The sequence below is a fragment of the Scatophagus argus genome, chromosome 17, assembly GCF_020382885.2.
Source record: "Scatophagus argus isolate fScaArg1 chromosome 17, fScaArg1.pri, whole genome shotgun sequence".
In the NCBI taxonomy this organism is placed as follows: Eukaryota; Metazoa; Chordata; class Actinopteri; family Scatophagidae; genus Scatophagus; species Scatophagus argus.
Window position 1 is genome coordinate 18,507,890 of NC_058509.1, and position 17,852 is coordinate 18,525,741.

Here is a 17,852-nt window from a genome sequence, read left to right on the forward strand (position 1 = left end):
ATTGTCAATCTCATCACCGGGGTAACTTCTAACAGTGATCTACATTAGAACAGGCTTTAGTGGGACAAGGCCCGGACAAATAACCTTCAGACAGGGGACAGAGCACATGACTCAAGCCTGGGAGCAAAGTAGGCTGTTAATGCCTCTGGCTGGGTGAAGAAACACTTTATACATGCTAGTACGGTATAGCACTTTTTCTGCTACGCACACATGGCTGCTATATGCCCAAGAAGAGCATGAGGACTGTCACTTGGTGGCGTGGTTGTCCCTGGTTTGTGTGCATGAGAAAATGACCGGACTCAGTATTATGGCCATTGGCTATGTAAAGATATACGACATGAGCACTCCCCAAAAGTGAAGCCAGAGAATCTAGTTGGGTTTTAATTAGTTATTCAATGGTATAATAAAAGGGGTGAAACATCCTGATTGAAAGCTGAGAGCTTCTCATGACTGAGTTGGGCAGATGTATGGGCAGGAACTTGATACTACGACTGCACTTCTCAGTCGCTACTGTGCAGACTCTGGCTTCATATGATGTCACCAGAACAAGATGGTAGCACTTGTAACCTTGTATTTTTGTACAATATGAGGAAGTGGAGAAGTGTTGTTCATCTTTTCATACAGTCAATCATCTTTAAGACCTTAGCGACCACAACTTTGTAACAGAAAGAGTGTGTTACAAACAAAGATTCCTTATTTGCCTCATACAATCACACTCAGTACAACATACTCAAACCTGTTCCCTACATTTAACCCATCCCCGAGGACCAGTGGGCAGCCACTGTACAGCGCCAACTCCAGATCTAAGCCACTGACCAGAGCATTAACCTAATGTGAATGTTTTGATGCTTGGGGAAACTGGTTTACTGAAGGAAACCCCCATGAGCATGGGGAGAACATGCAAACTGCACACAGAAAGGCCCCGACCCGGCCAGGACCATCATGCAGTGCTAAACCACTAAGCTACCATGCTGAAATGTGACTTTAATAAACATCCCTCAAAGGGATGGTCTAAAGCAGGGGATTTTAAGGGCAGACTCGGCGGGCTGCCCCTCAGACAAAACTGAGACAAGTGAATTTTTCACATTTTGGCAAACTGGTACCACAAAAAGAATGCTGGGTCAGGTATTAGGATTCCCTGGTCCGTTGTAAAGACCCCATGTACATGCAGACATCTGTCACTGGAATACACTGATTCTGAAGAAAACTTAATGTCTCAAGCAAGTTGTGGTGTTTATGGGAACTGTTTTTCATCTGTAACTTCTAAAGAGATTTACCTAAAAGGCCAATATTGGCAGACACATATATTGGTATGACCATGGTTAGTTTTTGGTGGAGTATCCATCCTGCAGGGCCACAGAGGGTGTTTCTGGGCCCTGTGCCACCTGTCGGGGGGGGGGGAGAAAACACAGGCAATGTCCTCCTTAGCATCCCAGCAGTATAGGGCTTCACATATGGCCCTTAAATACCACCGACAGCAGAATATATCTCTGCCACTAACCCCTACAGTACAGGGTGGTCTTTACCATGTGATCCTGTACTACCTGATTTATCACTGTGTGTTGAAAATGCACATGTTTGATGGAAGTACACACTGTAGGTTCAGAGTATAGAAAAAGAAGAAGTGTGTGTACCTGGCTATAAAAAATAACTGTGTCTGGATCGAGGAGGTTGATGTGTATGTTTTTCATGAGTATGTCTGTGCATATGTGGGTAAACCCGGGTAATAAATCCCAACATATAACCATAACCACAGGTCCCCGTGCCTCCCTCCAGACGGCCGGCCACAGACAGACCAGAGAGCTCCCCCCCTCCACCCATACCACCAACAACTAGAACAGAACAGATGCCCTTCTCAACCTCAACGTGCCCCGATGGCCACAGAAAACAGCAGTATGACCAACACACGGTAGGCCTCGCTGCCGCAATTTATAGAGTCCACGGAGAGAAAAAGTCATCTGAGCTTGCTCCGCTTGCAGGACGACCTGACATCCCAACAGCAGAGCATGCTGACAGATGTTATGCAGAGCTCGGCTGTGGTGGGCGGCGCTGGTTCAAACCCTACTACCAAATGTTCCAATAACATACCAATTCCATGTATGTACAAATGTACCTTTATGGATCAAAGAGGCTTTTGTGTGTACTCGAGGTGCAGTTAACAAAATTTTTACTGTACAGCACCATGACCATAATGCACCTACACATCATCATCGTTTTGTACTTCAGTCTTTGTTGAGCCTAAACAAACTAGAAGTACCAGTGTGTATGTTTTAATGGCGTCAAGTGTCGCGGTTGCTGTCGGGTGAAGTTTTATTTAGTTCACAAAATAGCGAAGCAGCATTCTCCTAAACAACTGAACAAACTGGAGCCTTTTTCAGAAAATAAATAAATAAAATAAAATAAAACTAAACTGGCTCCATACTGCCGACTCCATACCAATGAGGTTTGTGATTTTAGCTTAGCAGCTGCAGTAAAGATCTCGGCTTAAAAAAGGGTGTAAATAAAGTCTAAACAAATCAGTTTAGGATCTCTGGACTTCTGAGACCTGGATTATGCTGGATAAGTTGTATTTTATGTTTTTTGGTTTGGTTTTTACATTTTACAAACAGCAAACAGCCAAAGTAGACACTGAGAGCTGGTCAACACTTCAGTTTAGATGACATAGCTGGTATATTCCAACGTAAATGTCAGAGGATCAGTTGTTGTCTTTGTTGTTAAACAACCACTATTGCTGAGGAAACTCTATCTGAAATGACTCATGCAGAAATGTCCACAGACAAGATAATGTTTTAAAGTTGTATTCACGTTATGTGTAGTCACATTCACCAACTTCCTTTCTCTCTGACTCTCTGTCCAAATGAAATGCAGCGTTAGCTTGAATAAGATTTGATTTTTCAGCTTTTGAACACTGATGGAAACATTTGGCACTTTTGAGGACATGTTACACATTACATTGTCAAATTTATTTGTTCTCATTTCTCACTGACTGATATTTGTTCAGGAGCTTTTTGCCCAAAAAATAAATATATAGTAATTAGTAATAATGAATTCTTAATTGTTGTCTTAGTGTATCTAGCAGTTATTTCAGTTTTGTTTCAGTTAGCTCATCTGAGTGAGTGAGTGGGTGAGTCTGAGTGTTGGTGACACACTCACGAGTTTGTAGTTTGTAGACAAATCAATGTGTGAGAGCTGCCAACAAATCATCTGCCAGTGAAATAGTGTCCAGCTGTGTGATATGTCTCATAGTCCTATCATTAATATTCTCTGCATTTTATTTTTATGATGTGTTTAAGATTGTGATTGCATATATCTAATTTTCAACAACATGTCTCGTTATCAGAAATAAATATCAATCAATGATTTGCATTATCCTTGTCAAAACCTACAGGAAGCTCGTGTGCATTGACATGGACCACCAAAATATTAACCAACCCCTTAAAAGTTTCAGTCAATAATGCTCCACATAGTGATCTGCATGGGTGGTCCACCACCAAAGCCCTATTTTGAGCCAGGAAAAACCCTGCTTACAGGCCTCTGAAAGCTGTGCCAGACACCAGCTGATGTTTCTGCAGTTCTTTGGTCAGCAGCACAGCCTGATAAAAGTCAATACTTTCTGGCCTTAAGTGATAGAAACAGCAGAGGAAAGGATTCATATAACTAGCTGCAAACTGTCTATGAACTCTCAAATAATGACACAGTTTACAGTAATTCTGATAATGCCATTAAAGCTGGAATATTTGACTGGAGATTCCTTTTCTGTTCTTTAATCTTCACTAAAACCAATGTATACCCTATAGCTAAACCAAGGGTAATAACTCTATAAATGAAAATAGTGTTATATTGGTATTTACTGAGGCTCACTGACAACAGGTTCATTCATAGAAAGGTGGGGAAAGCATTTATTTAGAGCAGCAGCAAACCAAATCAGGAACAAGGAAAGAGGCACAAAGAGCCATAGAATGGGAGGCATTGTGCGAATGAAGAGAAAACAAGTTAGAAATAGACGAAATGCTAAATATAGGAAAAATGACCAGACACTTGCTATATTCGTACCCCAATTCTAAGTTTGGTTGTTTCTGTGAGCGTCTGTGGTTTTGGGGGTGGTGTTGCAAGTGGATCTCAGTAAGGCCGCTTACTAAAACTGTGACACTGTTTGCATACACTCATCACTATCATGACAAAGGGATACTGCAGCAAAATGTATATGTAACATTTCCTTAAGACTGTGAGTCAATATTTATGATCTTGAACAAGTAACTGCTGGAGACAGACCACTAACAAGGAACATTTAGAGATGCACAAAGTGGATTTTTTTTCAATCTATATCAATAACCGATCATTACCTGCTTCTCATGGTCGAGAGCGATGACAGAAACAAAAAACTGGCTGTGTAGTGTACACTGTATGCTTCCACTCAGGTGCAGCAGTTAGATATCATCAGCGTGGCCACATCATACTGTGCTTTTCTTCTTCTTTCTGGCAAGAATCCAGCAATACAAAACGTATCGTGATACAGGGGTTGCGATTTGATATACTGCGATATACTGCGATACTGTAAGGAAGGCGATACATTGTTTCATCGGCCTGTGTTCTTTATATTAATGATATGTGCTTAATTCTTCCTGCTGAGCCGCCACACACACATTCAAAATCAATACAGTGTGACTGGGAATCAATACTGTATCAAAAAAGAAAATATCGCAATACTCAAGTGTACTGATATTTTCTCATGCCTCTGCTATCTGTGGCTATGAGTCATTCAAAAATGTATCTCTACAGAATCCTTTCCTACCATTTACCAACCATCTGAGATACTGTTTTACAAAGTCCTAACTCAAGTAACCAAGTTATCAGCTTTTTTCTTGAGCTTCTGACTGCACTGCATGGTCTTTGTCAGAGCATGGAGTTCAGCTGTCATCAAGTGACTGTTGCCTCAGCAGCTGTTAGGGCTGTCACTTCTTCAAAAGGTCAAGTTGGAATGAATTCAAACTGAGATGCACTTCAGACGAGGACATACAGCCGATGTTGCTCTGCTTGTTTCTGGTGCCTCTGCTTCCTCAGCTTACAGGTGAGTCCTAAGATCTGTTGTGGTTGCAGAGTAACGTAGCTGACTGACAAAGTCGGCAAGCAATAGGCTTCGATGTTGTGATCAAACTATCAGCATCGCTTTGCTCACTTGTGCTCTCCTCCTTTTTTACTTAGTGGCTTGGTTTATTGATCAGCAATAGGTCAAGCTAATCCTCAGTGCAGAACTTTGAGTACAACCTTTTGCTGCACCACAAGGCAAACTACTTCAAACTGTCCATTATGACTACAGAATCCGCACAGGTCAATACAATTTAGACATTTTATTTCTTTCTACATTTGAACATAAGTTCAAATTTCACATGACAAGCAAAAAGTAAATGTTATGATTTCATTCAGAACACTTTAGGATTTTTAACCATACTGCTTTAAAAAGAACTTTTAGCTAACGTGGACAAGAAAGCTGCCCAAAATTGCATGCCAGCAGATCCATCTCCATGACAACTAAGTAAATCTCAAGTAAAAAGCTCAAGAAGAAGCTGGTAAGAGGACCTTGTGTTTTGATTTGTTTGTTAAACTTGCTCAAAAATGAACTTTAATTCTCAAATTGGAAATGCTATTTAAATAGAAGGACTTTGGCAAAAGTATATTCAATAAATAAATGAGGAATTACCTATTTAAAAAGTAAAGATTTTGGTTCCTGTTTGATTTTGATATATATTCTAATCTGTTCCAAGAGAAGTACTAAACTTTGACTTCATACTTCATATCAATACTTCATTTCTACAATTCAAAATAACTTGGCCAGGGCTGAGATGGCATATCGAGTATATGTTTCAAACCGAATCACTACCCATTTCAGAGGAGTGAGAGTGCACAGTGCATGAGTGTACGGAAAGAGCCAGGGAGAAAAGCCAAATCAGGAAGCTAATGGAAACCAGTGAATAGCTGATAACAACCACATGCAAAGTCCTAACAGGAGCCTGAACACTTGCAGGAGGCAGTAACTCTGCGTGATGTGATATAACTGAGATGGATCAATACTAACACTGTTGAGCCTGATGCATCTGGCTAGGCTGTATGCTAGGTTAAGCAGGATACAGAGTACAAAACAGGACACCCCAGCCTGCTTATATAAAAACAACAACAACAACAACAAAAAACCTGCCAGTTTTTGTGGAACCACCGTTCAGATGACACCAATCCAGATAAAATGAGCCGTTTTCTCGAGGTGGGCCTTAAAATGCAAACCAACCTGCTTGGATCTCAAGGTGATGTAATGCTGGGAGAGAGCAGCCATATGTTCTCTTATTTCACCAACAGTGGATCAACAGACAGGGACGAGGCAGCCTGCCAAAGAACCTGCCTGTCCAAGAATCTATATCTCTCACACACACACACACACACACACACACACACACACACACACACACACACGGAGACACAGGGAGAAGCTAGTGTTACTGTAGGCAGCTGTAATATTTTGACATTTTATACTCACGATGTAAAGCAATGATTGAGACGTGGCTGCAAGTGATACTGGGCTCTGCTGAGTCAGCAGTAGCTCCGTGTGAAGACCATCACCAGTCTCTTATCACAGGAGGATCATGGACAAAAGACCTACTGAGGGACAAATCCAGAAAAAGAGATACAACTGCTGTTACGTAACACAAAAGCCCGCGGTCTACTACCATACAGTCCGTTCTGCTCGGAGAAAACAAGACCTTGATTGATGATGACAATGTCAACAGGAGGAAGCAGAGGACGCACAGCGTGGTGCGTCAGTGTGATGCACCCCAGTCAGCTTCCTTCTCCTCAGAAAGTTCACTATATATAATGCATGAGCCGACACTAAATTAAAGCTGCTATAGTCAACAATTTGACATAAATAATGGATCAAATAACTATGCGTAATGTGAAAGGTGTCACTCCTAAGAATGAACCCACAGGCCGTTGACTGGAAATGCAGTAAATAGGTAAATGTTTACTAGCAGTAAAATATTTACAAGTTAATAAAATGTCTGCAGCTTGTTGCCTTCGGCCAAGTGTCCAAAAGCCAAAGAATACTGCTTTAACAAAGAGTTATGAATGAAGCTTTCAAAACTGACTTCTAAAATACTGTGATAACACATACCATACTAGTCAACATTGTAACTATTTCCCTGAAGCTTTTGTTTTTAAAGTTTTAAAGACCGATATTTATTTATTTGAGATATATCTAGTGCATACAATCTATTGAAAAAAAAACAAAACAACTATGTTGAAGCATGGAAGCTCATTTTTGAGCTTTTTCAGTGGGGACTTTTTGAAAAATAATGAGTTAGTATGCCAAAAAAATCATATTTTTTTTTAGTATTTGAGAATTAGTATCTCAAAATAAAATAAATATCAATATTTTGAGATGTTAAGACCTTATCTGCAGAAAATGCTAATGATTTACAGGATCTTTTGTTTTCCATTACATTGGCAGAAAAGAACTTCCATGACTTCCAAGTCAGTCAGCTGATTGACAGGTAGTAAAAGAAAACAACTCTGATTTGCTTATTTTGTCCGTTTTACAAAATGAAAAGGAATAATTGAAAATGATTTAATTGTAGTTCCACGAAGTGTCGCAGCAAGTCATTTCAATGAGCCGTCGCACACAGTGTCAGGGCCCTGGAACAGGTTCAGCTGCATGAAATCATTCATGTTATTAATTACACCTGTGTGTCCTGCAATAACTTGTCAAAGACCTGCTAATCATAATATTACTAACCATAAGAAGAAAAGTAATGACATAGTGATGACATAATCACAATCTAATACAATGCTGATGCTGTGTGAATTACAAGAAAGCAGGGGCAGCGATGGACATGAACGTTTGCACGTTTTGTTGCACGTGTGTGTGTGTCCATTATTTGTGAATGAGAAGTGCAGCTGACAGGCCTTCTGCCTGACAGGCTGCTCTCTCCGCGGGGGTCACAGAAACCAGAGGCCCTTCCACCTCACACAGCATCCCAAGCTGGGTCCATACGCTCGCCTCCAGGGTCACTGACGGCATCCAACCCCTTCCAGCAAAGGGCGGCAGCTCAGCCAAGGGCCTAACAAGTCGTAGCGAGTGCACACATGCTCCGCTTCCCATGCACCTCAGCGCGCACACACACATACACACACTGCATGTAAACACCACATTTGACTCCTGAGCATAAGGCGTTCACAAAGCACACGTGTGAGCTTTGGTGCCAACACGCCTTCCTGTGCTCAGTGAAAGGCAAGGACGCAAACATACACAGAAACACATGTAAGTGAGCGCATCCTCTCATTAACAAGTAGGAGAGTCAATTTCCGCTCCTGTCGTCTTAGACTGGCTGCCGGCAGAGAGGAAATCTGTTTGCTTACGGCTGTTCTGACATTTAAGCTTGTGTCTCTGCGGATGGGGGAAGTCCTAAAGACTGATGACCGGGGCCACCCTGGAGTCCCCTGCTGGAATGCTGTCACCCATATCTGCTTGTGTGTGTGTGTGTGTGTGTGTGTGTATATGCGCGCACTACACATTCTCACTTGCATGTGAGCGCTGGTTGCATGACACATCTTAAATCATAAAAACAAGGCTTTGCACACGAAATCTATGATTTATTACAGCCATAGTCGCTTAGAGTTTAAAAAAAAAAGAAAAAAAAAGGTATTTTACAGCTTCGAAGACAAGAACATGGAGTTTGATGATGTATTGCACTGAGAGGAGATTTGTTCCAATAAGAATAATGCAAGTTCAGCATTATGCACAGTAACCACAGTAGGGAATGGTGACTGGTCATTTCCTGCTTCCTGTAACTGTAGAGGATTGTAAGAATTAATGCTGTGATGTCCTGACCGGGCTTCATAAGAATCACAGGAAGAGACTTGGACACATTAGAACACTATGGGCTCCATCTTCTGCCCCGTGAAAAGTGGCGCACAGCGCAGCGCAAGTGTCACTGCCAGCGTCAGACCGACGCAGTTGTCGTTTTCATAGCCTGAGCGCACGTTGTGTAAAGAGCAAATGTGCTTGCGCCGACGTCTGCACCCATGGGCTGTGCCGTTTTTAAAATGCATTGTGGTCAGACGCACGGTTGACTCGTTGCTATTTGGGGCAGCAGAAAGCGATTGTGCCTCTGACAAACAAAAGCCTGGTCCAGAGTCAGCGGTGCAGTATTTTCCCAAATATTTAAACTGCATATTTTTTTCACATATTAAGAAGGGTCTCCATGCATACAGAGGCGGCTTCATTATGTGTGTACACTCTGCTTATTACACACTGGTGATGGAGGGATCGCCTCGGACGCACCACCACCAATCCATAGACAGCGATTGGATGACTAGGTGTCTTGCACACACAGGGATGCACAGGAGCAGCCCCCCTCCTCCTCCTCCTCCTCCTCCTCCTCAGTGCAGTCACATGGACTTGTTGATGGTCAGAGGATTGGGAGATGGTGGCTCCACCAGTCAAGGACTACATGCATCCAGATTCCTGCACTTGTTAACTAATTCTGTGATCAGGTGCAAATTAAATGAATTCCGTTTCAATTTCTGCATGGTTGCCGAGTTTTAACATTTCAGAACTCCTTTTGTCGAATACAAGAAAAACTTGCTCAAAATAAAGGCCGGGTTTGACTGACCACATCGGGAAAGCGATAAGTGCCACGCACTGGTAAACAGAGCGAGTGACCTGTGATCGCTTTTAAATACGGGGATAACGGTGCACACTTCCTGACAGACTTTGCTTGTAGGCGAAAGTAATGAATGTAGTAGAGCAAAGGATGGAAATAAAAAGACTTTTGAGAGAAGTTTAAATGCTGCAGTGTTTTAGAGAATTGATACAGTATCATGAAACATAATATCGTGGCACTTGACTGTATCAATATTTTCTTACCCTCCCCCACCTCCATCTTATTAGCACTTCATTTAAAAGCGTACTGACCCCCTAAGGAGTCACTGAAAAGCCTCAGTTTTGGCATCCTATTTAAACTCAAGTAACATTTTGGCCCAAGTAAGAACATAAACTTTAAACTGAGGATACCCAGCCCTTATGAGCTTAACGCTGGAATTAACACTTGTCGTCCTCAAAAGGTTCAAACTGGCCCGGTTCTAAAGGACTGGTCAACACTTTGTTCTTTGGAAATACATTTCCACATCCTCACCTGGAGGTTTGTTCACCTCATGTTTCAATAAGGTTCAGCTCGTACGTCTGCTCGGCTTTTTCTCCGTTCGCTAAGTGCCAGGACGAGTGATATGGACAACGTCAGTGAAGCTCTAGAGATACAAGTGCCCTCACATTTCACCTGCTACCAAGGACACTGTAATGACTGACGTTTGAGGGATGAGGCGCCCGCTGGTGACTCTATAGGAACGGGTTGTATGAATATCAATGTTGTCTCTGTTGCCCTTGGCTGAACAGACGAACCTTTGACAGGGCAGGAGTAGAAACCGAGAGTGTATGCCATTTCATAATGCGAGAGCACGTCGTGGGACTGAAGGACACACTCTGAGACTCTGCACACCGCATAAATGTTTACCATACCGCCACTGTACGTGTTACGAGCTGGGCAGGGTTGACTCGGAGACTGGCTGCCTTTTGAACTGAGCTGCTCATGTCCAGTGTCAAGAAACCTCACACACCATTCAGGCTCCAGTGGCAAACACAAGTGAAAGCCATTTGGGCTTCAGGCCTATCGGTGCCACAGTCAGGCCATTATGCTCCTACTTTAGCACCCATGAACCATTGCTATTGACAACCCTAACCTACAGGGATCCATAACAAACTAACAGGAACTATAACCTCGATAATGGCCGTGATGATGGTTTTTGGTTACGCTTAAAACACTGGAAGGCACCAGCAAGAGCTTGGTGAAGTCTTTCTGGGTAAAAGTGATGACAAAATGTTTACTTATTAACTGATACAACAAAATGATGTTTCAACCTACATCCAGTAAACATAATGGCTGTTGAAACACCTGAGGTTTGTTATCTTGTGGGAAAAACACTCTTGTGTTATCTGAGTACAACAGATTGAAGCAAGCATGTATAGCTCATGTGAGAAGGGACAGAAGTTGACAGAAACTCATCTGCATGAAGCCAAAGAACCAAGAATGGTTTAAATCAATACAGCAGAGATATCCTGACTTATAGTGCTCATAACCCTGATGACGCCATCGGGGTTATTTTGTTCAGACTCTTGAATAAGTACTCCTACACGAGCGAACTGATCTTGAAGTGTGAAATTGGTGGAGCGCCCCTTTAAATATGTGTGCATACAGATTTATGGCATAAAGAAATATTTCACAAATGTTATGCTGTGCTTTGAAAGGTCATTTGAGGTCAGCCATCCCACAACAGGAGCTGCCTCCTGTTCATCATGTGGGTGAGCCGACGATGCAGGTACACGTCGTCAAAGCTGACTGCTGGAACATACAGTCAGTGTGGATTGTTATGTCCCCTGTGCTGAGGTGAAGGACAACTCAGAGGGAAGAAAAATGATAATAAACAAGCACAGTCACAGCCGCTGGCTTTTCCACAGAGCCTCTGAGGAAAGAAATTCCCTGTCGAGGACGCGGTCTGACAGAAGAATGGCAAAAATCTGACCCCTTCACTACAGAGTGAGAAAGCAGGACAACGTGAAGGGTGAGAGCGCCAGGCGTACTGCAAACACCGAGACTCTGCTCTGAATACGCCCTGATGACTGTGGCCTAGTCGTTCCACGCATCTGTTTAATGTGTAATGCTGTCACCATGACAGAAAGTATCCGCTTGCTTCCTGCCAAAAAATATACTTTTCACATTAGGATATATTTTCTTGTTATTTATATACAGTTTTTGGATACAATATTCAGTATTTCTGTATTCTGTTTTTTTTTTCCCCTATTGCCAATAACATAAATTAATTTCAAAATTATCATTCATAATAGTAGATTAACATTTAGTACTAATAATCCGACTCTGTAATCTAATGAATCACAGTTATCAAATAAATGTACCTCAAAATTGTACTTAGGTACAGTTCCTGAACAAACTGTACTTGTTGACCTGCACTGGTCATTCAAAATTTTGACACTAAGGGGGGGGGGGGCAAGCAGATTACGGGCGGGAGGACCAATCGCAGGGCTCAAAGACAGACAGGTGCACATGTACACCTAGGGGCAACGCAGAGTAGCCAGTTAACCTAATGTGCATGTTTTTGGTATTGTGGGAGGAAGCCGGAGTACCCGGAGAAAACCCACGCAGGCACAGGGAGAACATGCAAACTCCACATAGAAGGACCCAGACCAGGATTCAAAGCTGGAACCCTCTTCCTCTGAGGCGACAGGGCAAACCACTGCACCTTGATTGCTAATAACTGACATCGGCCCCGAAAAACCATATCGGTATCTGTTATCAGACGCATACATACTTTGGATAAAGATGTCAGCTAAATGAATGTAATCTAATAACAATATATCACTCTATCAAAATAGTCTTATTATTTCATAAAATCAATTATTCTCATTTCAACAATCTTTGCTTTTCATGATATAAGTTGGTATGTTGTTAGCACGTGGAAAGAAAAAAAATGATAATTTGTTATCTAGTAAAATCAAGAAAATTTGTCACAGCAATAATAAAAAATGTCTTGTTGTCATAACACCAAAAGGATCTCATCTTTCTTATTGTGGCTGAGGTGGCAGCAATATACCATACAAATGCATTATTGTTGTCCTAGCAAGATCTCATATAAAGAGTTTTTGAACAGGAAAACGATAATGAAAATAATGATCATTTGCAGCCATATTTAGCATAACAGACATTTCATAACAATGCTGAAATCCTGTAAGACTCAGACTGAGTTCCACTTTCCGCCCAAATTATGATGTGAGCCTGTGGGGAATTGGCTTATGATAAACCAATCACATTCACATGGAGGAAATGAAAAAAGGGCCTGTTGTATTAAGTGTTTTTGCAGCAGAGCAATGTTGCAAACCACAGCTGTCCTCACATGCCCTCTAATCCAGCGGACATCATTGCAATGAGCAGTGTTATAGAGCTGCACAGTTCATCTGTGCAGTAGGTCGTTTCCTTGCTCTTTGCAGGCACATCCTCACATATATATTTTGTTTGTTTATTTGTTTGTTTGTTTTTTTTATCGCAACCGGGATGGAAATAGTAAAACCTCGGGGGTTGCCGAAATCCACTATGTCATGGGACGCTGAAGCTTATCCACTTGGCCACCACACTGACATCCAAATCAACCCAACAATTTAAGCTCAGTTGTGATTATGTAATATTAACGGCGATCTGATCCCCGAGGCAACAACAACGAAAAAAATAAAAATAATAACAATAAAAAAAAACGCCCCTAACGCTCCTGTTTCTCACGCATGATGTCATGTTGGATCCCTTGCAAGCAGGTTATGTAGAAATGTCCGAGCAGCGCGAAGGTAATGTGCAGGCAGTGCCGGAGCAGATCGGTTTCGTTTTCTGTTGCATGTGACGAACGGATAAGCCGAATTGCGTTGAATGACTTATACATTTTAGTATAAATATACTTCTCATCAAGATGCATGCATTAAAGAACAAGTAATGGTATTTCAAAACTATTTAAAGGTCTTTTTTTTTACATTCGGCGTTCATAAATGCTGCAAATGTGGACCCTGCTTCTCACAGTTATTTTTCAGCAAAATAGAAGCGCACAGTTCAGGCTGGACTGGATAAAGAAAAAATGGAGGGGAGAAAAGTGAGAGTTTTGGGGATTATATATTTACAAAATTAACATTTAATTATAAAACGTCATTTTCTTATCGGACATGCGCGCTTGCAGACGCGTTAATAAAATAGATTTTTTTGAATGGAGGTTGGTTTGCGACCAGCAGGGCGCATAGCGGTGATGTAGCCCAATGCAACATAACGCGCTGTGTAATCAATTAAATAACCAGCCATGCCGTTACTAGCACGTTACTAGCCACGACAAAAAGACACACACCTGTCTCATTTGGGAATTTTAAAATGGTGTAACTAGGTAACTGACGGTAGCTGCAGTTATTTGATACAGAAAACGCTTGCACCGTGGTGTTTTAAAGCAACAGCAGGAGCAGTGCGATATCGATTAACACAACACTTCGGCAACGTAGAGGCAGACTACTCCAGTTTTCCTACGTAGTGCCACAGACCGAACCATGCAGTTCTGCTACTACAATCACTGTCAAGTTACCAGGAATTACAAAGCCTCCAAACAATGCGTTTTCAAAATAAAAGCGCATCACAAAACCAAACTATCCTACTCATGCCAGCATTTCACCAAGAAGCCCGCTCTGCATTGTAACACAACTACTTTTAAAACCAACTCAGCTGTTTACATTGCCGCCTTTGTATTGTACCTATTTTACCAAACGAGACCAGACCAAGACGTTTATTTTGAACACATAATCACTATACTTCCTTTCTTCCTATGTACCATTCTGCCTGACTTGCTGCAGCTCACCGCCTCCTCCTCCCTCTCACAGACAATGAATGAAGCCAGTTTGGGGAATGGACTAGCCCAGGACCAGTTCAGGTAGCTTAACATCCTTCTGATATGTTAACCAAAAACATATCAGAAGCCAGACAACTCTCCTCCTTACCTCTGGTTACGCTGTCCATCTTAACGTTTAGCTATCTTTATATTATCATTCCGAACAAATAGCGACAAAGAAAAACACATTGAATAATAATAACCATCCCGCCATACCATGTGAAATACTACAGTAAAATAAAGCTACAAAATACACGGTAATATGTCCAGTAACGCGTCACTGACACCATGTATGAGCTTACATTACCTGCAGGATGCTCAACTTCACTTCTCTGCGGTTCTGCCACAGCTTCTCAAGCTGCGTCAAGTCTGCCGAGGTGCGTCAGGACGATACAGGAAATGTACAGATATTGCTTTCATTATAAAAGCGGAACGGCTCAAACCTTGGGGTCTTGACAAAAAGCGCAATGCTAGGTGGAAATCAAATACTAAAGCAGTTATGTTCTATTTTTTTCTCTGAGGCCCCTTGGAAATTTATTTAAATCTTAAACTTTAACCCACATTCTACTGTTTATGGTCACGGCTTCATTCAGTGTGTTATGTTCTGATGGCCACGGGTTACATTTTGTACCGGAAACGCCCTGTTTCAGTTCAGCTGATTTGATACTGGCATATGTAGCAACACCTCGTACAACGGTACCTCAGACAAGAGTAATTAGGCTAATTTAGCGTAGCCGCTCCAGCTGCTGATATCCGGCCCACAACCTGTTAGCACAGGTCTATCGCTGTTGTTTTTCGCCTCATATTATAATGTTCATACAAAGAAGTAATTTAGTTTTTACCGACTGAAAACGTGAGTGGTCCACTCTAGATGCTCTAGTGGTAGCGGGACGGAATAAATCCTGAAAACTGATGGTGCAATTTGCCACCGCGCTAGCATCATTACTGTCAATGTACGGTAAACATATAGCATTTCCGGTTACAACTTTTTCAACAAAGGGCAATGGCTGTAGCTACGTAACCATTGTTTGTAATAATAAAAGGACCCGTTCACTTTGAATAAAATACAAACGTATGTGCGGAGACAATAATACACACACACTGAGAAACAAACAACAAAGTAGCTTAAAAAAAATATCACTTATCTTAACAATTGCAACAACTGCTAAGGTTACATAATGTGTCAGGAATACAATTAGAATGAATGAGCAGGTATGTTAATAAAAAGGTTGTCCGTTCTGCGCAATTATTCTGAAGATAAAATTGTCTTAATTGTGGTTGATGTCGTAATTAGTATAGCTTGACACTGCCAGGGCGCGTGACATGCCGCAGCCAAATCCCACGCGCACTACCACGAGACCCCGCCCCCTGAGAGTAGCATTAGAAATAGAAACAAAAGGACAACTTCAAAATCTTTCCCCTAATCTAACGTGTATGCATTTTTAGACTTAGTCATCCATGTCATCTCGTCTTCATCAGTTTGACTAACAGGTTGTACACTGTTTTTCACAGTGAAGTCTGGCTTTGTTTGTGTACGGCAGTCTTTTAAACAACATTTATAGTATCAGGAGACTGAAATGAATGAAAATAATGCGTATAAGATGAAGTACAAATAAAAGAGGAATCACATCAGCCAAGCATGACGTGCTCTCGTTAGATTCATCAAGAGTGGCACTCATCCATTATTCAACAACTATTAGAGTCCTGAATTTATTTTATTGATTTGAGAATTCAAATTTAAAATGTATTCTGCTCTCTAGTAACACTGTCATCATGTTCCATGTGAGATGCAACCTGGCATCGTTTTGTCCTCACACTCTTAAACCTGTGATAACATGTGTGACATCAACATCATACAGCCATCTAATGAAGACTACTGGGGCTGCCCTTCACAAACAGGGCTCCATTTAGCTTGTTTTTCTGCCTGGTTGCTTCAAGCCCTCCAAGGAGGAGTGGTGTGATTGGTGTTGATGATTATGATTATGAAGAAGGTTCCCCAGGGCAGGGCCAAGAATACCTAACCACAACAGACAGAGGAGTGTGGTGAGCCCCCAATGAGAGCATGAGCCTATAACTGGCTTATGCAACTGATCAGAGCTTCATTCAGTATTATATAACAGCATTAGACCAGCCCACTGCTCACAGCTGGGCCAGGGACTACCAATGTCACAGTCACACGTAACAATGTGGGTCAAATCACAACTTTAGGCATACAACTACTGTTTAGAGATTGTTTGAGTGCATGAAGACAGAGCCAAGGTGCAGCAGGGATGTCCCTGCTTCTACAGTCATTCATCATCAAACATGACTGCGAAACACAGAACCAGAGAAACTGGACAAATGACAGATTACTGACATAACTGGTCATGTGCTACATTAGCCTCTTTGATGTTGTTCGTGTCTACAAAACTCTCTGCTTAGAAGAAACACTAACTCAGATTGATTCATCTGATTTTGGTTCATCTTCAATGTTTATTATTATTTTTAAGAACTAGAACTACTGTCTGTCACATGTCTGTGTAGACTGTAGAATACCTATAGTGAAGACTATAAAGGAATTAAATAAAAAGTAATAGTAGTTCTTGGTGAAATGGAAGTCATCACCATGTTGACATGTATGATTCCAGTGAATCATTTCCAATGAGAAACATGTTGTCTTCATCATACGGTACAATGACAATATGACTAAATAAGCAGCAATCACACAAATAACATCAGTTTGTTTGTTTTTGTTTTTGTTTTGGTTGCGTGAACCAGAAATTAAATTGCATGTTTTTTGTTTCCTATAGCATATCTAAAGTGGCAACCCTCAGGGCTGAAAAGGAAAGCTACCCCTGAAGCACTACAAAGTGCAGTTCCTCGAATGGCCGCTTGAGGCTCTAAAAGTCAACATTATCTCCATAACAACCCATGTTAAAATTCTAAATCTTACTCCAGAAATAAACATTATTACAGCCTGGTACAAAAATGCTGTTTTTGCTGCTAGCTGTCTCTGTAGCTTATATTTCTGTTTGTGACAACTTTAAAGTTTAAGTTGTGCATAATTAAGGATGTGAATACCTTAAATCATACCTAGCTGCCTGCTAGGCTTCAACTCAGCTAATATGAGTCACTGAATTTGACCTCTTGGCCGCGTTTGTGTTATTGGTGCCTTTTAGAGAATTTTTCATGCAAACATCAGACAAATAACATGTACAATAACTGTGCAGTTAATTTTACTATAATTTTACTATAATAATAGCTGGTGGCTGGTGTTTAGATTAATGAGTGAAATGCCATGGTCAATGCCTAATGGACCTACTGGAGAAATAACACCCATAGTTAAGCAGAGC

General features: G+C 41.5%; 1 protein-coding gene across 1 annotated transcript in view; it reads right to left on the minus strand.

Annotated features, from left to right (window-relative positions):
- The window catches only part of hivep3a (HIVEP zinc finger 3a), a 40,738-nt gene extending 22,949 nt beyond the window's left edge, over positions 1-17,789 (minus strand). The window contains 1 exon segment of the mRNA XM_046418099.1: positions 15,363-17,789. The gene's annotated coding sequence lies outside the window, so the exon portion shown is untranslated.
- Between the last annotated feature and the right edge of the window lie 63 nt (positions 17,790-17,852).